The following is a 24,407-nucleotide window of genomic DNA, read 5'->3' on the forward strand; positions in this document are numbered from 1 at the left end:
ATATTTCTACAAAAGTCAAGTAAAAAAAAGAAGTAATCCAAACATTGGTAAAATAAATAAGCTTTATTAAATACCACAAATGGCTGGACAGATTGAAAAAAAATTACGATGACAGGACAATAAAAAACAAATTAAAATGAACACAAAACAATGAGTAATCAATGAGTATTTTGACCAGTACTACACTCTAAACGTATATACAGTGCAAGGCACACTGAAATATTGCATGACATAAATAACTATTAAAAACAAAATGAGTAAAGTCAATTCATCAAATAAAGGCCACAATAAACACTAATAAAGTGCATGATTTATATACTAAGTGCAAAACATTGGGTAAAAAAACAAAACATCAAATAAACAGAAAACTAAGTAGGAGATAAACTGGGGTAACATCAGGCATAAAAGTAATAATGACTTAATACAGTCCCCAATATAGAGCATGGTACAGCTAGGTATATAACGTAGTAATGATTTAATTCAGATTCGGAGTCTCCATGTGATAAAGAGCATTGTGTGACCTCCACCTCACACTCCAATGTGCATTCCTCAGGAAGTGGTGAGGTGGAAGGAGAGGCTGGTACATCTAGTGCGAACAGCCATATGTGGCAGTGGGTGACAGCCATTGAGCGCAATCCATCATACTATACTTACATGGTGCTGGCATACATGGTGCAGGGGAGATGATGTCGATCAAGTACAGACAGACCATCCTTTCACGAGAGATGTCAGTGGGCCGGTCTGCCTGTCTTCAGCTGAGCGCACATGGTGCACATGCATTGTGTGCCAACAACCACCTTAAAAAAAGAAAAACTAGCCATAGCAAAGCAGAGACAAAGAAAAATATGTGCCTAAAGAGACAAATTCTGAAAAATAAGTGATGTTTGTGTGTATGTGAGATTTGTGTGCATGTATATATAAAAGACAGCAAAAAAAAACAAAAACTGTTATAGTGAAATAATTATAAGAAACAAAAAAAAATTTTCTTTTTGTTTATTATATTTATTATTTTTTATTATTATTCATTTATTATTTCACTATCACGTTTTTTTTTGCTGTATATATATATATATATATATATATATATATATATATACGCACACAAATCTCACATATACACAAACACCACTTATTTTTCAGAATTTGTATTTTGGCACATATTTTTATTTGTCTCTTTTGCTTCTCTATGGGTAGCTCTTGTTTTAAGTTGACTGTTGTCACACAGTGCCCATGCGCCATGAGCGCTCGGCTGTGGGCAGGCAGACAACCCCACTGACATTCCTTGTGAAAGGTTGGTCTATCGGCACTTGATCGACTTCATCTTGGCTGCTCTCCCTGCACCACATATGCAAGCAGCGTTCACTGCACCACCACTATGTAAATATAGTGTCTTCAATCCTGAGATCAGGATTCTGGACAGGATAATAAGAACATGCTGTGATTGCATACTGAGGATCTGTGACTAGTCAGCCGACTATGAAAAACAGGACTTGAATAACAGATTTTTACAATGGGGTACTACGTAGATATAAAGCTGCCAGACTTTATAATTGTGATGATCTATTGCATTCCAAAATGAATGAAATAAAACAAGTTGAAGAAAAAGTCCTGCTTTTCCAACATGACAAAGACCCAAATCACTTTACTTCTCACACACCTCTGTTGACTGTCTGGCATGGACAAACATTGCGTGGTATCCTGGTGAAAAACCATTCTACCATAACTTTAACATATATGTTTCTGGCTCTCAAGGTTCAAAGTGGGGCTTTACATCAATAATACAGGGATTTAAAGTTTTATTGATGGCATCAGCTCAAATTTAGAGGGATTCGATTCTATATAACTCGGCATATATTGTGGCAACATTATTTAGAGTCTGTAATACCCCAAATGCATTTTAAATTGGCTATACAGTGTTGTAGGGGAGTTTGATCCTATACAAATCATACTAGCACTGTTCCTGTTACAGTATTTGAGAAAATAACTTTTAAAAACTATCAATTTGTGTGCAAATGTGGGGGTCTTTGGTGCACTCATGGCATGGCTAAGAGTTTGGAATACTATTACTTCTCCTAATTTTCTTATTGGAGGCCTTTCTCAGCTTCTGATTGACAGTACTCATGTTGCGCAGGTATCAGTATGTGACTGCTGCGCACAAACGCACTTCCTGTGCCCAGTGTCCGAGCCGATCTCCTTTCGTCATCTTTCTGCTTATACAGTTCAATACAGTAATACACCTTTACATGTAATAAGCAACTTCAGATAAGAGGAATTGATGGAGAACAAATACATGCGGCACCTGAGTTTACTTAATCACCGGATAGGTGGTTATCCTCACTGTCCCCAATGACAAGTGTATAGTGTATCATCATTGGTAGCAGTGAGGATAGCCACCTATCCTCTGATGAAGTAAACTGAGGAGGCGCCCGTATAGATTTACAAATATTACAGCCCTTCTTCTTCAACGATTACTTCTATGCATACAGTACATACATTATTTATGGAAATATTATATGGTTAAATTATTTGAAAATACATAAAAACAGAAAAGACTGAAATGTGTCATTTTTTTAATTACATTTCTGCCATTACAATGACAATGGAAGTGTTACAGATGTCTAAGGCATCAAATATCATCATAGTTTTCACGCAAAGGAGATCATAAACTAATTTCAAAAAGCATTGCAGTGAGTTGTTGAAGTGAAGATGCCTCAATATAAGCGTGTCATAGCGGAGTCTCAATGAAGTTCAAAAATAGATTTATGGAAAAGTTTCAATACTTTGGCAGAACTTCTGATATTTTCAACTAAAACTGCTCAGTGGGGGAGATAATTTTTCTTAACAGCCATCACTTGATCCCCAGCAGGAATCCCGCACTGGTGCTGTCTGAAAATATATGTAAAACAAGGATCAGACTTGGAAATAAGACTTCTGTCAGTTTGTAAAATGCAATTTTCATCAAATGAGCATAGGCTTTGACCTGCCACAGTCCCCAACTACAGAATATAAGTAATGCATTGTCGTAACAGATAATACAAATGCTTGGCCAAGAAAACCGACAGATTGAGATGTTTGTGTTGGTAACATTATATAACAAAGCCCACTGCCAGATTATGTGGCCACTTTGTGCATCAAATTATTATTATTATTATTTAATTTTAGAGCACCATTGATTTCATGGTTCTGTACATGAGAAAGGGTTACATACAAAATATAAATATAGGCTACAGTGATCAAACTAATAATGACATACTTGTGGAGACAAGAGAGGGCCCTGCCCTTGCGGGCCTACAGTCTACAAGATATTGAGGAAGGAGACAGTAGGTTGGGGTGCTTTCAGCATCTCCGGTGGTGGTGAGGTGGCAGCGGAGTCAGTGCAGGCTGAAAGATTTCTTGAAGAGATGGGTTTTCAAGTTCCTACTGAAAGTTCAGAATGTGGTGGATAAGACAATGTGTTAGGGCACAGGATTGCAAAGGATGGGGGATGCTCGGGAGAAGTCTTGGAGAGGATTAGGTGAAGAATGTACAAGTGTGGAGCAGGAAAGAAGGTCATGGGAGAAATGGAGATTATATGAGGAAAGATATCGGGCATTAGTTTGAAGATATATGTAGGAGACAGATTATGAACGGCTTTGTAGGTCAGGGTTAGTAATTTGAAATGGATATGTAGGGGAATTGGGAGCCAATGAAAGGAGTTGCAGAGGGGAGAAGCAGAGGATTAGCGAGGAGCGAGATGGCTTCATAGGGCAACAGAGTTAAGGGCAGTCTGGAGAGGTGCAAGAGTGTTTGCTGGAAGACCACAAAGGAGGATATTGAAGTAGTTAAGAAGTGAGATGATGAGGGCATACACTTACATTTTAGTAGATTCAGGGTTGAGGAAGGGACAGATTCTTAAAATTATTTTGAGTTGTAGGCAGCAAGAGGTTATAAGGGCTTGGATCTGTGGTTTGAAGGACAAAGCAGAGGAGAAGGTTACTCCAAGGCAGCAGGACCTCCGGTATCGGGGAAAGCGTTATGTAATTTATTGTGATACATAGATCAGGTAGGGAAATTAAGTGGGATGATGAGTTCAGATTTGTTTTCATTGAACTTTAAAAAATGTGATGAGAAGAAAAATATGACTGATTGACATTTTGAGAATCTGGACAGCAGAGAGGTGATGTCTGAGCCAGAGAGTGTCATCGGCGTATAGATTGTACTGGACGCCATAGGACTTTATACGTTGTCCCAATGACCACAACATTCTACACTGTATGTAGACTTTGCAGTGAAAGCAAATATTGTCTGCTATAAGACAAGGTACTGTAGTGTATAATGACAGTGGGTTATGTGATTATGTTACTGAAATATAACTGTCACACCCCTTAAAATCAGTTTTACCCACAATTTTTTCTGAACCGAAAAATAATTATTAACCCAATATTTGACCCCATAGGAGAATGGATTTTATTAAAAATGTGCCTTGGACCAGCAAGTAGTTCACCTACCCTCCAGTTTGTATCCTCCGGATATAATATCATTTTAGGGTACAAACATAGCATGTGGTATTCAAATACAATAGCTTTAGAAAGGCCACATAACACTGCAGTAGAGTTCCCACACAATAAATCAGTTAAGTTATTAAATAAAACCATCATAGTCTGGTAAATAATACTAGGTGGTTTCAATTTGCTCCTGGGGTTTCATTCTCTACGAAAGAGGGCCTTTGATAATTTAGTCAGCATATTACCATCTAACAGCAATATTAGACTGTGACAGATGATTAGTGATTATAAAATGTGTATAATGTTGCCCTAAATAATACTTTAAAGGATTTTCTAGGACTTTAGTATTGATAACCTATCCTTAGAATAGGTTATCAATATCAGATCAGCAGTGGTCCTTCTTCAGTCAGGCCCTCCCAATCAGCTTGTGCCACAGAAATGGCAAAGCTCCATTTCCAGTGTCGTTCCGGTGTCATGTGACCACATTTGTGACCTGCTCAATCACACAGTGCCTTCTGTGTAGAGTGGAGGTTATTTTTCCTCAGTATAAGTCATGTTCGGAGTCTCAGACTTGCAGTTAGAAAGCGGCCTGCACTCCATGTAGAAGACACTGTGTGATTTGGCAGATCACAAATGCTGATATTGGCGTGGACCGCAGCGGCGCTGGAAATTGCAGAAAATGGAAAACTGTAAATATACTAATACTCATTACTATTTGCTAATAGTTGGGAAAATAGAAAAATAAAACACAGGAGTGACTTTAAGTCAGAGTATTTCTCACCTGAGCTCTACACCTACAGTTTCCCAGTTGGCTGGTTATGGACTGACTGTCTGACCGCAATCCACCATTGTCCCATGCCTTTACCATCAAGGGCAATTATTCTGATCAGATCTAAATTGTGTCTAGAGGCTACGAGAGGGGCCTAACTGAATCACAGCAGTCCGTATTATTGAGGCATGTTTATTCCACAATATTGTAGTAAAGCGAATAAGTGTCAAGTAGTTACAGGTTAAAAAATGTAAGGAGACAACTGAAATAGAATCCAGCATCGTGGAAGAAACAGGACCTCGGATGGCGCAGCACATTCAGAAGTACTGAATAAATCATAATGGGGCTTAGCCGTTCTTGCCAAATTAACACTGACATTTTTGTGCTCTCCTAGAGTATTGAGAACTCAATTAGTAGGCAGAGTATGTGAGAAAATCGATCTCCCTATGCAGAAAGCCCAGAAAGGTTAAGTTACTTTAAGAAAAGGAAATCCATGTGATACAGCAGCTTAATACAGGTGTTTTGTTAAACAAGGGACTAACATCTACAGTGAGCGAAAAATAGCAGCCCGATCTTGTGTGAAAATTTTTAATTAGTTACTCCCTAGTGAAAGCTCCTCCAGAACTTTTCATAATAATGATGGGAAGTTTTATTATTGTGTCTTTATTTCCGCTTTTCATGGTAATATGGCTTGTAGGCCTCCTCAGGTGTTTATCAACACCATTTCCAAATGTGTATCCCTGAAATATTCACTTGTCTACTCCCTGATTTCAGCGCTTGCTCTGGGGAAATTAAAATAAACTTCGTGTGATGTGCCAGTGGGCCATGTGCCAATCGGAGAGATTTCTTATTGGACGCTCATGGAAATATCAGCAACTGCACCGCTGGATACCTTGGGAACTTAGGGATCTATAGTACTGAAAGGAAACATGAATACCCTAATCCTGGAAATCACAGTGACTTTGCAATGGATAACATTTGGTAGGAGCTTTAATTATTAACTATTTGACTCTAGTTAAAGATTCATGTGATAAAGAGAATAAAATGTGCTGTGTTTTAGAAATTATCCTGTACTTACTACAGATGGAATTGTACGTACTGTTTAATTTATTCTAAATATCGGAAAAACTGAAAACATTTACAATTCATTCCCTGCTATTGGTATTGAACCGTTAAAGAGTCAAGAGACCATAAATGTTCATATCCCAATTAAAGGGAATCTGTCAGCAGGGTTTGTTTAACCTCATCTGAGAGCAGCATGTTGTAGACAGAGATACTCTGAATCTAATGATGTATCCCATAGGTTACTTGGTGCAGCTGTTCTGAGACAATCAATGTATTTATATTTAGCATATAGATCACCCTAGGGAGCTGTGCCCACCCACACCAGGCTCTCAATAGAGATTGTATATTGACTGTGAGGTGTCAATCACAGGAGGAGGCGTGTTGAACTTCCCTGCACTCAAGTTTCTAGTCCTTTAGGCCGGTTTCAGACGTCTGTGTTTCAGGTACGTGTGACATCAGTTTTTAATATGGATGCCACATGTACCTATATTATTCTCTGGAGTTACACACACATCCGTGTTTTCACACGAACCACGTGACCCCGTGTGGCCCCGCATGTACATCCGGAGACATGTCCTTTTTTTCTCTGGCATCATGGGTCTGGAGAAAACAAGCATTTTTGTAATAAAAAGATTTTCCCTATTCACTTGTATCCAGAGCTGCTGTCTTCAGCTCTGGTGTCTCCTGCTTCTGACCCCAACTAATTATACTCATTGAAAATTTACTGCACTTTGGACCTGAAAGAAGCATCGTTGAGGACAGCGCCAGGGACAACATCACCAAGCACAGCATCGCCGGGGACAGCATCGCCAGTGACAGCATCGACGAGGACAGCATCGCTGAGGACAACATCGCTGAGGACAGCATTGCCGGTGACAGGTGAGTATTCAGCAAGCAAGCAGTGTGTATGTGCAGTGACATGCAGGAGGTCATCCAAGTTCCCAATGAACTCTGATGAACCCATGAAGTCAACGTTGTGACACCCGCTGTAGCCTGGGTGTTGTTGGGGTGTCATCAGGAGGTCATCAGAATTCATTGGAAACTTTGATGACCTCCTGTACATCACTGCACACACACTGCCTGCTAGATACTCACCTGTTACCAGCGATGCTGTCCCCGGCGATGTTTCTGCTTCCAGGTCCGAGGTGCAGTGAATATTCCAGGAGTATAATTAGTGGGGGTCAGAAGCAGGAGACAGCAGAGCCGAAGACCGCAACGCTAGATACAGGTGAAAATAGAAAATCTTATTCCAAAGATGCGTGTTTTTTTGTCCGTGTCACATGTATGCAAACACGGATGTCACATGTGACACACGTATGACACGTGTGACACACAAATGACACACGTATGACCATACCCATGCGTGTGGCTTGTACCAGATTAAACAAGGACGTCTGAAACCGGCCTTAGTGTGAGTTTCTAGTCATTTCAGTTTCTAGTCCTTCAGGTGATAAAGTCTTTAGGATAAGTTAACAATAGCCCACAGACTGATAAGAGAGGCATAGTTGATCTTTGAAACCTTGAAAGCCACATTCATCTCAAAAAGAGGGTCATGGAACACATCCAAACCCCCAGAGTGGTGACATCCAGCTGAAGCCTGCCCAACAGTGACACCCATAACCTCATTATTGGTATAATAGCAGGCAAAGCTTCCCCACAGAAATCACACCCAGGCAGTATCAATACATCCAAGGGTCCGTACCTTACCCCCGTTTGGTATCCACACACAATGGTCTTGCATCTAGTTTAAAGCCTCCCCTCTGGGAGTATCATTCTTTCTCCAGCTTATCATACTTAATTTCTTTCTTTACCCACAAGGCCAAGGCCAGTAATTACACATCTGTTTTTGTGTGTAGGGCTACTCACAAAAGTCCCCATCTAGTGACCCACCCTTCAGAACAGCTTGCTAGACCTGTTGCTAAAGCACCAATCTGGCAAACAGCTGTGAGCCACACATCATGGGCCTGTGAACTAAATGGGTTCCTGTGGTTGGGGATCCCTTTTCTATCTCAGATTTTGATTTTGGTTTTGTTCGGAAAACCAGTGATGATGATGATGTCAATGGTATGTGAGGAAGAGGGAAATGTAAAGAATTCTATATGCTGTAAGTGAAAATACAAAACCACCTCTTCCTTCCTTCCCCATGCCGGTCACTGCCCAAGGCAGTGAGCATATGACTCTTTCAGGGCCCAAACAACCCGCCAGCTGTGATGACATACCTCGGAAAATGAGTATGGACCGAAATACCAACCAACCGGGGGAGGGAGGGTGGGTGTTAATTCACAAATCCAGGGGGTAAGAGGGAGGGAACTTGTACCCCACAAACCTTAATACCCCTTCTTACTCCTCCCTCGTATCCCAAACCAGTCACCACTCCATCATATTTACCAACGCGGGCATTTTGCAACATTTTCCCGTTTGTTAACCCCTCACAGTCCTTGGCCCCGGTGCTATTCGCTATGGGGCCTGCTAAACAAATGGTTAATAAGGCTTTGAATTTCAGGCTCCATATCTCACCATTCACTACAGCTTTGAGCTTGCGACTGCCATCATTTTATAGACAATCATCTTGGCTACCTCATATATAAATTTGACTTGCAACTATTTAGCGCATAATTAGTTATGCAGATTCTTGTAATGTTAAGCATTGTTATTGTTTTGCTTTTGGTGCTTGAAAAAATGTTTTTCTTCCTGTATACTACAAATCGCAATGTGTTCTCACATTCTATAATTGCTCAGTGTGTTATTATATTGATTCCCAAGCAAAAGTCACTGGTTTGAATTGAAGAGAAGCCATGAAGAAAATTTTCCAAGGAAAGAGAAATCGCATCATCCAGCTCATCAACAGTGGTCTCTCAGCCAGGAAAATTGACAAACTGTATCATGTGAGTGCAATGATAGTTGGAAAAATAAGAAATGAAGTCTGTCCATCCATTCAAAAGCCAAGAGGTGGACATCCACATAAAATATTGAAGTCCATTGTCTAGAAAATGAAGGTAGTCTCACGCTGAAAGCTGTAATGGATGGTGAGATACAGAGCTTGAAAGTCAAAAGTTCAAAACATTGTTACCCTTTTGCTAGTCAGTGTGCATGTTTTTTGTCTGTTATCTTGCTTTAATGCAAGTTGGGGGTGCATCCCTCCTGATACTGAGGCTGAACAATTACCTGCTTCTCACTTTTTGCTGTGTATTTAATCTGGGACCCAGCTGACCACTTTACCATTCATATTGAAGTTTTGACATGACACAAGTCAGGTACAGAATATGTTTTTAACTTTAGTAGGTTAGGGACTGTCTCAGATGGGTACACCGTGACGAGGTGAGACAGCTTCTTACCTTTTTGCAAAAATGTATATACTAAGTACCCTGTTATTAAGCACTTGGAATTGATTTATTTATAGACAGGGTATTTTTCCTACAATTTTTCTCCTTGTTTTTTTTCTAGTCGGTGTGCATGATATAATCCTAACTAAATAGACTTCAGAATCCTAGTGCATACTCTTTATGGATTTAACGCTATTTTAAAGTAATATGTAATACACCCCTAATCTCCGCCTAGTGAATGCGGTAGGCAGCCAACATTTAGTATTTTTAATATCTGAGTAACGGATTTGGAGACTTTAGCGGGCTTTACACGCTATGATATCGTTAATGAAATATCGTCGGGGTCACGTTGTTTGTGACGCACATCCGGCGTCATTAACGATATCGCAGTGTGTAAAACTTAAGAGCGATCTGAAACGATCACAAAAGAGGGCAAAATCGTTTGCCGCGGAGAGGTCATCCTGAAATAAAAAATCGTTTTCTGCTTTTTAGCGATGTTGTTTGTCGTTGCTGTGGCAGCACACATCGCTATGTGTGACACTGCAGGAGCGACAAACTTCTCCTTACCTGCCTCCACTGGCAATGCGGAAGGAAGGAGGTGGGCAGGATGTTTACGTCCCGCTCATCTCTGCCCCTCTGCTTCTATTGGATGGCTGCCGTGTGACGTCGCTGTGACGCCGCATGACCCGCCCCCTTAGAAAGGAGGCGGTTCACCGGACAGAGCCACGTCGCAGAGCAGGTATGTGCGTGTGATGCTGCCGTAGCGATAATGTTTGCTACGGCAGCGATCACCACATATCAGCCGTACGACGGGGACGGGTGTTATCGCGCTCGACATTTGCTAGCGATGTCGCAGCATGTAAAGCCCGCTTTAAATTCGAAACTTTAAGAATATATTCTGATATTAATCAATAGGTGTTAAAAGGTAGCATTAAGTTTTAATTATAAACACATAGGTCTCAATTCATCAAGACTGGGGCTTTTTATTCCAGTCTTGATGAAGAGTGCGCCTAAGCAAAATGAACCAAATTTATTAAGAGATGTGTGACTTTTACTGAAGTGCCCTACTATAAAAGTAGCACTTTACTCAAGAACTGGAGTACATTTCTGTCGTGATGTACACCATTTTTGTGGCACACATTATTTTGATTAGGTCAGTCACCCGTGGCCATACTCCTCCCAGCTAAGTGCTGCACATTTTCCAATAGATGGCAGAACTGGCATGATACTGCTGTAAAAAGACCTACATTTGTTACATTTTGCAATATTTCAAACTGTTTTACTCCACTGTTTGATAAATCGAGGCCATTAATTTCTAAAACAATTTTACAGACATTTTACAGACAAATATATATTTTTTTTTTACCAAGAAAAGTTATACAAGCATTATTTGTTTTCAAGGATTAGAAAATGCATCTTGTCAAAACTATCAAAGAGACAGATGATTCTCAGCTATATAAATTTATTCATAATGTTATAAAAAAAAAGATCTGTTCCAAAAATCAAATAAAAAATTGTAATACAAATTGATGTGCACAGCACTAAAACTCATTTTTCTCATTTTTCATTTTTGTAGCACAGTACATTTCGAGTATGTCCTGCACTGCGGGGGGCACCTTGTATTTGCTTCAATCTCCTTTGGCACTGCTCACATCCATATTGAAGCAGTCCTCTGAATTATTAACCTACATATGAATTGTGAACATCCTAAGCGTGATAAACAAGGACATGGAGATTTGGGAAAATATCTTAAAGAACAATTTTCGAAAAGCACTAAGTACTATCATGATAAATTTATGTACACACAGTAAAGAAAGCACTGTATTCATGGAAGGGAAATCCAAATCTGTCATTAGTTGTAAGCAAATCAGTCTTGAATATTAAAAGAGCTACAGAACTAAATTGGCTAATTTATAAATGGTTAAGCGACATCCTTTTACAGTATCACACTGCAGGCGAAGTTTAACATCTGCTGCAAAGCTATATAATTTGCTAATAGAAAAGGTTATGTCTAGATAGATAATAATGTCTTTAAAGGATTAAAATTAAATAAAGCTTCAGGCTGTTTGTTGAAATTCAGAATTAAAATTATTTTGAAATATTCCTGTTTTTATGTAAATCAGATGTTTTCCACATATACTATGAAGCAGACATTGTAATGAACCAATGACACAATTGAAGTGAACTAGTTAAAGAGAACCTGTCATAGGGACTACAAATGAGCGAACCTCTCAACGTTCAGTTCACCTGAACAAACGGTACGTTCGCCGAACCGTTTGTCAAACCGAATCCGAACCATTATCGAACCTTACTGAACCACATTGGATTAAATGGGAGGCCAAACGCAAGGCAGAGAAAACACTTTTATTGGGGGTGGACCTTCTAAAAGAGCAAAACTATGCTTTATAGTGCAGTACCCCTGTTTTGGCATATCCAATAGCTTCCTAGACTATTGACATAAGAAATATAGGAGTAGATGAGAGACAGGTGTAGGGCTAGTGCTCCCATACCCTTGCCAATACAGACAAGACACAACTTTGAGACCCATCTTGGAGTCTCGACATTTAAAACCCTTCAGGCAGACAGCAGTACAGTAGCATCAATTGCCCCCCCTCCCCATAGGGTCTTTGCACAACAGGGAGGTATGGGCAATGCAACACACAGGCTGTGGCCCGGAATTTCGATTTTAAAAATGAAGACATGCCTGAGTGGCAGGTGTAGGCCTGTTGCTCCCAGAAACCCGGCACTACACACAAGACACAACTTGCAGACCCATCTTGGAGTCTTGACATTTAAAAACCTTTCAGACAGACAGCAGTACAGTAGCATCAATTTCCCCCCTCCCCAGTGTCTTTGCACAGCAGGGAGGTACGGTCCATGCAATTAAGGGAAGCCAACAGAAAAAGTGGCAACAATTGGCACACAATACAAATAGGCCACCTAAGCAACATGGCTGCGTGGGACTGGCCCTGAAGCAAGGCCTGAACCAGCATTTCTACCTTCACTACAGACAGCAAGATGACAGAGAGGCATAGGCCTCTTGCTCCTAGACTACTGGCACTACAGACAAAAGCAACCTTGGAGACCCTACTTGGACTCTCCACATTTCCAAAGATTAAGGTCAGGCAACAGGAAAAGTGGCAACAACTGGCACACACTACAAGTAGCCCAACAAAGCAACATGGCTGCATTGGACTGGCCCTGGAACAAGGCCTGATTCAGCATTTCTACTTTCACCAGAGACAGCAAGATGACAGACATGCGTAGGCCTCTTGCTCCCAGAACACTGAAACTGCAGCCAAAAGAGAATATTGAAACTTAGACTTGGAGTGTTGAGATTTAAAAACATTTCAGGCAGGCAGCATAACGGGTACATCAATTGCTCCCATCATTTCACCATAGTGTCTTTGCACACTAGGGATGTATGGTCCATTCAACACTAAGGATGTGGCTTGGCATTTAAATGTTAAAAGTCAAGAGATGCATGACATACAGGTGTAAGCCTTTTGCTCACAGAAGCTTGGCACTACACCATCACCTAGTCTGCACAGTCTGGGACTGGGGTGGCAAAGTCAATGGATATCCACGACTTGTTTATCTTTAGGAATGTTAGGCGGTCTATGCTTTCAGGGTACAGTTGGATGCACTTATCAGTCGATTACATCACCAGCAGTGCTGAAGACATGTTCTGAGAGAACACTGGCTGAGAGGCAGGCTAAAACGTCCAAGGTGGGACAGGCAAGCTCAGGTCACTTCTCCAATTTTGAAGACAAAAATGCAAAAGGGTCCAATTTCCCACTAATGGCATCAATACTGAGTTCTACATACTCTTACACCATCCTTTCCAGTCGTTCACTATGAGTCAGACTCCTACTGTGTTCTGCTGGTGCATGCAATGGTGGAAAAAAGGTGTAAAAAAAAAATCACAGAAATTGCTTCGGCAACTTGAACTGCTGTTGTTAATGTTTCTGCGTTGACAACGTGATGTTCCCATGGTTTGAATTCTTCAACTGCGATTCACACTGTATGCCTCACTGCTGTCTTGTGGAAAAATACTGTTAGGATGGTTTACAAGCTTGTTTTGATACTCCAACATCCGCGCGTCCCTTTGTAGGGGTGGACGCATCTTGCAAAATTGACTCTTCTACCATGGATCTAACATACTGGCAACCCAGTAGTCAGAACTATTTCTAATATTCATGATACGGACATCATGTTGCAGATAGTGCAGCAAGAAGACGCTCATGTGTCGGACGCTTCCACGTGGACCACGTCCATGTTGTGTTGGTGGTGGGATGACGCTCAAGCTTGCCTCTTCCATCCCCTCCCACCAACCACAGACAAAAGAGACGGGATCAATAGCTTCATCATCTCCAGAGTTTTCTGCGCCCATCACCTCTTCCTCCTCCATTTGTTCCTCGACTCCTGCACCTGCACTACCAGTTTATCTGTTACCATAAGCCCTCCTCCATCAATGGACTAAACCCTACCATGACACCTGCCAGTGCAACGAATGTCCAGACCTTAAAGGAACCGGTATCCCTTCCTCATCCACCTCTGTGACCCCCACCTTCTTCTGCAGACTATTCAAAGTCTGCTCCAACATGTAGATGAGCGGAATAGTGATGCTGATGATGGCACTGTCAGCGGTAACCATCTTTGTAGCCATTTTAAAACTGTGTAGGAAGGTGCAGACGTCCTTCATCTGTGCCCACTCTGCAATTGTGATTTGCCCCACTTCCGTACAGCATTGTCCAAGGTTATGCGTCATGGCATATTTCACCAGGGATTGCTGCTGTTGCCACAGTCACTGCAACATGTGCAAAATGAAATTCCACCATATTGGCACATCACATAGCAACTGGTTAACCCCTTCACCCCCGGCCACTAAAACACCCTAATGACCGGGCCATTTTTTGCAATTCTGACCAGTGTCACTTTGACAGGTTATAACTCTGGAACGCTTCAACGGATCCTGGCGATTCTGAGATTGTTTTCTCATGACATATTGTACTTCATGTCAGTGGTAAATTTAAACCGATAATTTTTGTGTTTATTTGTGAAAATTTAGGACATTTTGCGAAAATTTCGCAATTTTCAAACTTTGAAAATTTATGCCCATAAATCTGAGAGATATGTCACACATAATAGTTACTAAATAACATTTTCCACTTGTCTACTTTACATCAGCGCAATTTTCGAAACAAATTTTTTTTTCGTTAGGAAGTTAGAAGGGGTCAAAGGTCATCAGCAATTTCTCATTTTTCCAACAAAATTTAGAAAATAATTTTTTTTAGGGACCACATCACATTTGAAGTGACTTTGAGAGACCTAGGTGACAGAAAATACCCAAAAGTGACCCCATTCTAAAAACTGCACCCATCACACTGCTCAAAACCACATCCAAGAAGTTTATTAACCCTTTAGGTGCTTCACAGGAACCAAAGCAATGTGGAAGGAAATAAACATTTTACTTTTTAACACAAAAATGTTACTTTAGCCATAAAATTTTGATTTTCACAAGGGAGAAAAGAGAAAGTGCACTCTACAATTTATTGTGCATTTTCTCCTGAATACGCTGATACCTCATATGTGGTAAAAATCAATTGTTTGGGCGCACAGCGGAGCTCGGAAGGGAAGGCGCGCCATTTGAATTTTTGAACGCAAAATTAGCTGCACTCATTAGCGGACGCCATGTTGGGTTTGAAGACCCCTTGAGGTGCCTAAACAATGGAGCTTCCCCACAAGTGACCCCATTTTGGAAACTAGAGCCCTCAAATAATTTTTCTAGATGTTTGGTGAGCACTTTGAACCCCTGGGGGCTTCACAGAAGTTTATAACGTTGAGCTCTGAAAAGATTTTTTTTTTTTTTTTTACCACAAAACTGTTGCTTCAACTAGGTAGCTTTTTTTTCACAAGGGTATCAGGAAAAAATGCACCATAAAATGTATTGTCCATTTTCTCCTGAGTACGCAGATACCTCATATGTGGTGGAAATCAAATGTTTGGACACACAGCAGTGCTCGGAAGGCAAAGAGCGCCATTTGAATTTTTGAGTGCAAAATTAGCTGCACTCATTAGCGGACGCCATGCCGGGTTTGAAGACCCCCTGAGGTGCCTAAACAATGGAACTCCCCCACAAGTGACCCCGTTTTGGAAACTAGAGCCCTCAAATAATTTTTCTAGATGTTTGGTGAGCACTTTGAACACCTGGGGGCTTCACAGAAGTTTATAATGTTGAGCTGTGAAAAGAAAAAAAAAAATTTTACCACAAAACTGTAACTTCAACTAGGTAGCTTTTTTTTTCACAAGGGTATCGGCAAAAAATTCACCATAAAATTTATAGTGCATTTTTTCCTGAGTACGATCCACAAGGGTATCAGGAAAAAATGCACCATAAAACGTATTGTGCAATTTCTCCTGAGTACACAGATACCTCATATGTGGTGGAAAGTAATTGTTTGGGTGCATGGCGGGGCTCAGAAGAGAAGGAACGCCATTTGACAGCAACATTGGTTGGAATCATTAGCGGACGCCATGTCACGTTTGGAGACCCCCTATGGTGCCTAAACAGTGGAGCTCCCCCACAAATTACCCCATTTTGGAACTAGACCCCTCAAGGAATTTATCTAGATATTTGGTGAGCCCCTTGTACCCCCAGGGCTCCACAGAAGTTGATAACGTTGAACCGTGAAAATTATTATTTTTTTTTTAACCACAAAATTTTTGTATCAACCAGGTAGCTTTTTTTTTTTACAACGGTATCAGGAAAAAATGCACCATAAAACGTATTGTGCAATTTTTCCTGAGTACGTAGATACCTCATATGTGATGGAGAGTAATTGTTTGGGCACATGGTGGGGCTCAGAAGAGAAGGAACGCCATTTAACTTTTCAAACGCACAGACGCGGTGCACTGATTGTCCGCTGCAGGACGCACGGTCGGATAAGATACAAAAAGCATTGGGGATACGGAAAAAAAAAAGGTCACGCCAAAAATTGAGCAGGGATGCCGATCCGTTATGTGCATCCCTGATCAGCGCTTGGCGGGACGCACGGACGGATGGGATACAAAAAGCGTCGCGAATACGGAAAAAGTCACACCAAAAATTGAGCAGGGATGCCGATCCGTTATGTGCATCCCTGATTAGCGCTTGGCGGGACGCACGGACGGATGCGATACAAAAAGCGCCACGAATACGGAAAAAAGTCACGCCAAAAATTGACCACGGATGCAGATACGTTATGTGCATCCCTGATCAGCGCTCGGCGGGACGCATGGACAGATGAGATACAAGAAGCGTCGGGGATATGGGAAAAAAAGTCCCGCTAAAAACTGATCACGGATGCAGATCCGTTATCTGCATCCCTGATCAGCGCTTGGCGGGATGCACGGACGGATGATGTGTAAAAATGGACAGGATACAAGAAAAAAAAATAAAAAAATTATACTCACAGTACCAAGAGGATCACTGACCAGAGGAACTGCAGAGGAACAAGAAGGCAGTGAGATGGACAGCTTTACACGAGCAGCAGGCAGGACATTGGACAGATCAGCAGAAGGACCCAGCGATGGAGGCAGATGTGATCGGGCCAGTGAAGACCTCGGACGACCCGTGAAGGCAGGTAAAAGGACATCGGGGGGGGATGGGGAGAGGGGAGGGGAGAGGGGGGGGCAGAGGGGGCGGAGAAGCAAAGGCAGAAGGAAGGAACTTTGGAAGCAGAATAGAGATGACAGAGGAGGCAGGCAGATCGCGTGGGGAGCAGATCGGGATTCCGGGGGGCAGATCGGGGTGTAGGGGGGCAGATCGGGAGGGGCACGGGCAGGGGCCTTCACGGGAGTGCGCAGGGGCATTCACGGGAGCGCGCAGGGTCCATCGCGTGAGCGCAATACTTACCATTGGAGCAGCAGCGGTGGCGTGGTACCAAAAGTACCAGCCAGTGCACGCTGCAGACATGTTGGGGGAGGGTCCCCAGACCAGCACAGGCCTGGGGAGGGCAGCCACCTGCAGATCACACCGCCCCACTGCACACTGATTGGAGCGATTGCGCGTCATAGCACGATCGCTCCAATCAGTGCTGCAGGGGCTGGGGGCGACATGTTTGAGATCCATCTATGATCTGCTGTAGCTGCTACAATAGATCATAGCAGGATCTCACAGTATCGCACTAATTCGGGCATTATTTTTGCCGAAATTAGTGCGAACAATGTGGTTGGCGGTTCAGATTTGAACAGCCAATCACATCGATCGCCTATGGAGTGGCGATGCCACCCCCCCTGGGGTCAAGCAAAGGTCCCCTGCTGTAAGAAACAGCAGGGGACATCATTTGAAAGCCGTTGCTATGGCCACGGCAATCAAATGAAGTTTAGGCAGTAAAATTACGTCCCTGGTCGTTAAGTCACGTTAAAATAGGACATAATTTTACTGCCCGCGGTCGTGAAGGGGTTAACCGGTAGGCCGACAGTCCTTTGTAGCGTTGCAAGTCAATTAGCTGCGTGGTGCAAATTGCGTAAGTCAGCACACACCGACCGTGCCTTCTGCAACAGTGCATCAAGCCCGAGATAATGGGCTAGAAGTTTCTGTACAACCAGGTTCAGGAAATGAGCCATGCAAGGCACAAGTGTGATGTCGCCCAGGCATAAGGCCGCTAACAGGTTTGATCCATTGTCGCACATGGCCTTCCCTAGCTCCAGTTTCAGTGAAAACAGCCATTGATCAAACTCATACAAAATGGAGTAGAGAAGGGGTTAACGCCGCGCATCAGCAAATGAAGATGTACAATTGTTGATGATGATTAACTTTCTTTTTATTCCATAGGTCTACGCGTTTCGAGGTGAAAAACTCTTCCTCAGGACCAGTACATCATTTTGTATGGGCTTGTGTTGATGTACTGGTCCTGAGGAAGAGTTTTTCACCTCGAAAAACATGCTAAGGCTCGTACCAAATTTGAAATTGGCGAACCTTTATTGAACAGATTTGCTCATCTCTAATAGTGACAATCTTATCTGATACACCTGCCAGATGTTATTGAGTAGGAGGAGCTGATCAGATTCATATACATTTTGGTGGGAAATGTTTCAATAAAAGTAACACACTAGTCATTGAAATCCCTGGTATTTGTATGTGTAGGAGTCCAGAAGGCAGTCCTACCTAGTGATTGACAGTTTTCTCTGAATGACTGTGTATGCAAAGGTAGTTGTCAATCAATAATAAGACCACCCACTGGGCTCACATGTATACAGACACCAGGGTTTTCACAGAATTAAATACAAGTTATTCTGAATCTCCTCTAACAAACCTATAAATGCCCAGCTTCTTCTCTATACAGTGCCGTCCACAGATCAAACTGTGTATACAACTTGACATATTCCTTTTAAAAGGGTTGTCTACTATTAGGACATCCCCTTCTGACTCCACATGTTTGCCTCAGGTAAATAATAAAGCTTATAGTCACCTCCCATATTGGTGCTCCTCCAGTGATATCCGGGGCTTGTCGTGCTGGAGCTCAATTGGGATTGAGCCACGTGAGCCCCATGTACAATCAGCGCTGGCTTCCTTCTCCCTGCTTTAGGACAAAACGAACAATCAATAGGAAGTGAGTGCATCCGCAACAGATTGCCCCAGATCCAGCCAGCTTCATAGCCATTGAGCTTCCTCTGCTGTCATCATTGGAGACTGCGCATTTCGGGTCATCAGCTCAGCTATGCCACCGACTGGAACTGCCAATCCTGAGGAGCACGCCGCTTCCCCGGCAAACATTAAACATGGAGGCTAAGAAGCAATGCCTCCCGAAGAAACATGCGACAATCGCTTTAAACATTGAATTTTATATAACATGTTTTAATCATGAAGGAATCAACCATAAAACTTTAATACATCAAAATCGTAAATCTTGATTACTTTGACAGTGAACACTGAATCGTCTAAAAACCTTTTGGATCATGACACGTGAGGTCAGTAAACATATTGTTCACACTGATGCCATGTCTCGCAGACCACATGACAAAGTACCTCTTACCTGTACCTCAGAGGAACAAATTATATGGCTCCAAGGGAATACTAGATAAATCATAGAACATATCTGTGATCTCAGCACTCTAAGGATCAAACTCTTCTCAGTAATTCTTCAATGACCTTCACAACTTGGAATTTTAATCTCACATATGCCATTTGCTTTAATACATGCAGTCCAGAGTTTGAAATGATGTCGTATCTGCTGACCCCATGAGTAAGTTAATATAGACACATTCATTCTACATATACATGGGGTGAGGTGCAGCTGTGAAGCTCAGGCTTGGGTAACTCTATTATAGTGAAACATTAGCAAAATAACTTCATAAAGCAATGGAATTTTTCTAGTTATATTATTATGAAAGATTTTTTTTCATTGGAAAAGAGAATGTCCAGTTAGTTATCTCCAAGCCCCTCTTGATCTAATAGTATGGGTGTCACTATTTAACTGGAAGCCAAACGCTGTGCACTACATCTGTGTGACTGGTGCCCTATACCAGCCTCATCTATGTAACCTGTGCCCTATGCAAGCCTCATATTTTGTGACTGGCACCCTATGCAAGCCTCACCTGTGTGACTGGATTCCTATACAAGGAATATACAATCTGTGACTGGCGCTCAATGCAAGCCCTATATGTGGGATTGGCGCTCTTCACAAGCTTTATTTGTGTGACTGGCACCCTATGCAAGCCTCATGTGTGTGACGGGAGCCCTATACAAGACTAATCTCTGTAACTGGTGCCCTATGCAAGTCTTATCTGTGTAACTGGCAGCCTTTAGAAGCCTCATCTGTGTGACTGATGCCCTATGCAAACCTCATCTGTGTGACTGGAGCGCTATACTAGACTAATCTGTGTGACTGGCTGCCTTTACAAGCCTTATCTGTGTGACTGGCACTATTTACAAACCTCATATGCATGACTGGCTCCCTATACAAGCTTTACCTGTGTGACTAGTACTCTTTAAAAACCTCATATGTGTGACTGGCGCCCCTTTACAAGCCTTATCTGTGTGACTGGCACTCTTAACAAGCCTCATCTCTGTAACTGGCGCCCTCAGCAATCCTCAATTGTGCAACTGGCACCCATTGCAAGCCTCATCAGTATGACTGGAGCCCTATAGAAGCCTCATCTGTGTGACTGGAGCCCTATATAAGCGTCATCTGTGTGACTGAAGCACTATACAAGCCTCATTTGTGTGACTGGAGCCCTATGCAAGCCTCTTCTGTGTGACTGGCGCTCTACAGGCCTTGCTCCTGCTATGTAAAAAATATATTCTATTCTCTAATAATGCTGCTTTTATCTGCAAGTAGTGTAGGGAAAGCTGCTGGAAAAGGGATAGTGTATTAGAGGCATATAGGCAGGGTTTCTAGCCTTACTGACCTTGCTGCTACTATGTACAACCAACAGTCCTTTTCAGGGATAATTTAAATAGCTTCTATACTCTAATAATACTATTCTTAGATGCATACATAATTTAAAATGTGTAAGGCCTGCGTAAGGGATGGGGACGTGCCTGTCTCAGTGATGGGGGTGCACTACAGGGGCCCTGGGCCAGGGTACACTGGAGTAGGAGAACACTAAACACGTGCATCATCTAGACTTTCCTATCCCACTTTTCGGGGGGAGGGGGGGGACACCACTGTTGAAGTCAGAACAGTGGGAGCAGGTTGGGTGTCGGATGGTAGATAATACTTCCAGTCTTTTTCCCGACACCCCCAGTCTTTTTCCCAACACCCCCCTGTCTTCCACACAGTTCAGTCTCACTAGCCAAAGAAAAGAAGGGCAATTAAATGCCTTTAAGTCCCTAAATGAAAAGCAGAGATCCCATTGAGAAAACAAGGGACTCTTGTATAAATGAACAAACAAGTATTGTTTATTGATAACAATATAAAACCAACAATACAATAAAAATTGAGGGATGAAGAAAAAAAAGGACAAAAACTCTAACAATGAGATACACATGCATTAAATATTCATAATTGAAGGACACATATTTCTTAGTTAATGTTAATAACACTCACAAGCTTGTAATAGTCAGACATTTCTAATGAATGATGCTTGAAGGTGACATGCAAATGTGCATCAGCTATGTGTATCAAAATAATAAATACAGTACTTAAATCTAATATATTAAGTTCAGTGTATGGGTGTGTGTGTGTTTGTGTGCATGTGTGTGTGTGTATGTCCGCTAAAGGAATTTGCACCGTCGCATTTACAATCACGAAATTTTGCACAGACGCCCCATGTGACCCAGGGAACGTCATAGACTATGTTTTGACAGGACAATTTAACCCCGCGCTTTACAGTTACTCTCAAAAATCCTGCCTCAATTAAGCTGAATGAAGGTCGGAGCTACAAACTATGAATAGCAACTGTCAGTGGTTGCTATAAGAACAAAATAAACTGTTAGTATAAGAAGCTTATGTGTGAGGTAATAAAATGTCGGTGGCGAGACGAAGAGAGACAGAGTAAGAGGCAGACAGACAGAAACAGACGGGCAAAGAGACAGACCTGGAAAGAGACAGACCTGGAAAGAGACAGACCTGGAAAGGGACAGCCCTTGAAAGAGACAGACAGGCAAAGAGACAGATGGGCAAAGAGACAGACGGGCAAAGAGACAGACGGGCAAAGAGAAAGACAAAGACAGACGGAGAAAGAGACAGACGAGGAATGAGAGAGACAGACAGACACAGAGATGGCGACAGATAGACTGATATAAATACAGACAGAGAGATAGAAACAGACAGACAGAGACATAGACACAGACAGACAAAGAAAGACACAGACAGAGAGACAGACAGACAGCGACACACAGACAGAGACTGGGAGAGAGACAGAGAGACAGTTACTATCCCGGGCAATGCCCGAGTACTACAGCTAGTATGTATATAAAGTGCAAATGCAAATATAGTTCTTATAGATATTAATGTGACCTAAATGCTTATAAGTATAAACAATGTGCATTTGCATTTTATATACATATTTAAGTTGATTTATGTTGATTTTATATTGTTATCAATAAATAATCCTTGTTTGATTATTATACAAGAGTCCCTCAATTGAGTTTTCTCAATTGCATCCTCACTAGCCAAGTGTCTGTACCACATAATCTTCACCCTCATCCTCCTTCCTCCCACCATGTCAAGTCCCAGGAGACAAGTGACCTCACAAATGGCCACTCTGATTAGCTTTTTACCTTTCTATTTATGACTTCTTGTAGCCTTTCACCATCCATGTTTGAAAAGGAACAGGAGGAGATCGTGTGCTGTGTTGACCAAACATTTGAGCAGCCATGGTCAGAAAAAGCCTACGGTGGGAAACAGCAATTACTGTCTCAAGAGGTAGATGATGATGAATCACAATTGCCAACAAGTCATATTAAGTCAACAAGTTAGGAGGAGGACCAGAGTGCTGAAGTGGAAGATGAGGTTGTGGATGAGGAAGTCAATGTCCAAACCTGGCAAGGTGACATGAAGAGCAAGCACAGCAGCACAGAGGGAAAGTGTCCACAGCACCGAAACAGTCAGAAAAAGGCAGTAGGGTGGCCAGATGGAAAAGGTGGGCAACTGTTTCCCAGAGCACTGACCCGCAGGCATATCACAGACCAAGGTGGTCTGGTGCTTTTTTACAAAAAGTGTAGAAGAAAATGGTCATTTGCAACCTGTGCCGTACCAGGTTCAGAAGGGCCCAGACCAATACCAGCCTGACCACCACCAGCATGTTCAAGCATATGTTGTTCAATCACCAAACTAGATGGGCCAAACTCCTGAGTCCACAATCAGTGTCTGCAGTTAACACCACTGCCTTTTCCCATGCTACATGCTGGACAATCCCCTGTTCAGGATGCAGGTCCAAATGCCTCCCGCCCTGCATCTGTTGTTGCACATTCACAACCACCATCAGCAACCAAATTCACTACCTTGTCATAGCCTTAAGCAGGCTTTACACGCTGCAATATCGGTAACGATATATCGTCGGGGTCACGTCGGTAGTGACACACATCCGGTGCCGTTACCGACATCGCAGCGTGTAACACAAATGAGTGACGATCAACGAGCACAAAAATGTGAAAAATCGTTGCTCGTTGACACGTCGCTCATTTCCTTAATACCGTTGCTGCTGCCGGTACGATGTTGTTCATCGTCCCTGAGACATCACACATCGCTATGTGTGACACCGCAGGAACGACGAACATCTCCTTTCCTGCCTCCACTGGCAATGCGGAAGGGCGGAGCTGAGCGGGACGTAAACATCCCGCCCATCTCCGTCCTTCCGCATAGCCGGCGTGAGCCGCAGGACGCAGGTAAGGTGATGTTCCTCGCTCCTGCGGCTTCACACACAGCGATGTGTGCTGCTGCAGGAACGAGGAAACACATCGTAACATCGGTCCTTCCAAAATTATGGAAATGACCGACGCAACACCGATGATACGATTTGGACATTTTTGCGCTCCTTAATCGTATCAAAAAGGATTTACACACTACGATATCGACTGCGACGACGGATGTGCGTCACTTTCGATTTGACCCCACCGACATCGCAGCTGCGATGTCGTAGTATGCAAAGTGCCCCTAAGCCTCCGCACATCAGAATTGATGAGTGGCCATGGATATCGGACATCTGTGTGGTTCTCCAAAACTAATTAACAAAGATGGTGAGCGGCATTGATGCCATAATCAGCATAACCATCTCGCTTCTCTCTCCACAAAACGCTCGCTGCTCACAATTAAAGAGGAAGCTTTGCATGTGGAA

At 42.4% G+C, this 24,407-nt stretch overlaps 1 long non-coding RNA gene across 7 annotated transcripts in view; it reads right to left on the bottom strand.

Moving 5' to 3' along the window:
* Positions 1-1,156: 1,156 nt before the first annotated feature.
* Positions 1,157-24,407, bottom strand: part of LOC142244232 (uncharacterized) — a 332,530-nt gene continuing 309,279 nt past the window's right edge. For 5 of the 7 annotated variants that reach the window (XR_012724484.1, XR_012724482.1, XR_012724479.1 and 2 more), the window contains 2 exons: positions 19,097-19,207; positions 1,157-2,886 (listed from right to left, as the gene is read on the bottom strand). This is a non-coding gene — a long non-coding RNA (uncharacterized LOC142244232). Of the gene's footprint in view, positions 2,887-3,854; positions 3,941-19,096; positions 19,208-22,851; positions 22,963-24,407 lie in introns of all 7 variants that reach the window. The other 2 variants (XR_012724481.1, XR_012724480.1) reach the window with 2 other exon arrangements.

Source organism: Anomaloglossus baeobatrachus, chromosome 6 (genome assembly GCF_048569485.1).
Source record: "Anomaloglossus baeobatrachus isolate aAnoBae1 chromosome 6, aAnoBae1.hap1, whole genome shotgun sequence".
Classification (NCBI taxonomy): domain Eukaryota; kingdom Metazoa; phylum Chordata; class Amphibia; order Anura; family Aromobatidae; genus Anomaloglossus; species Anomaloglossus baeobatrachus.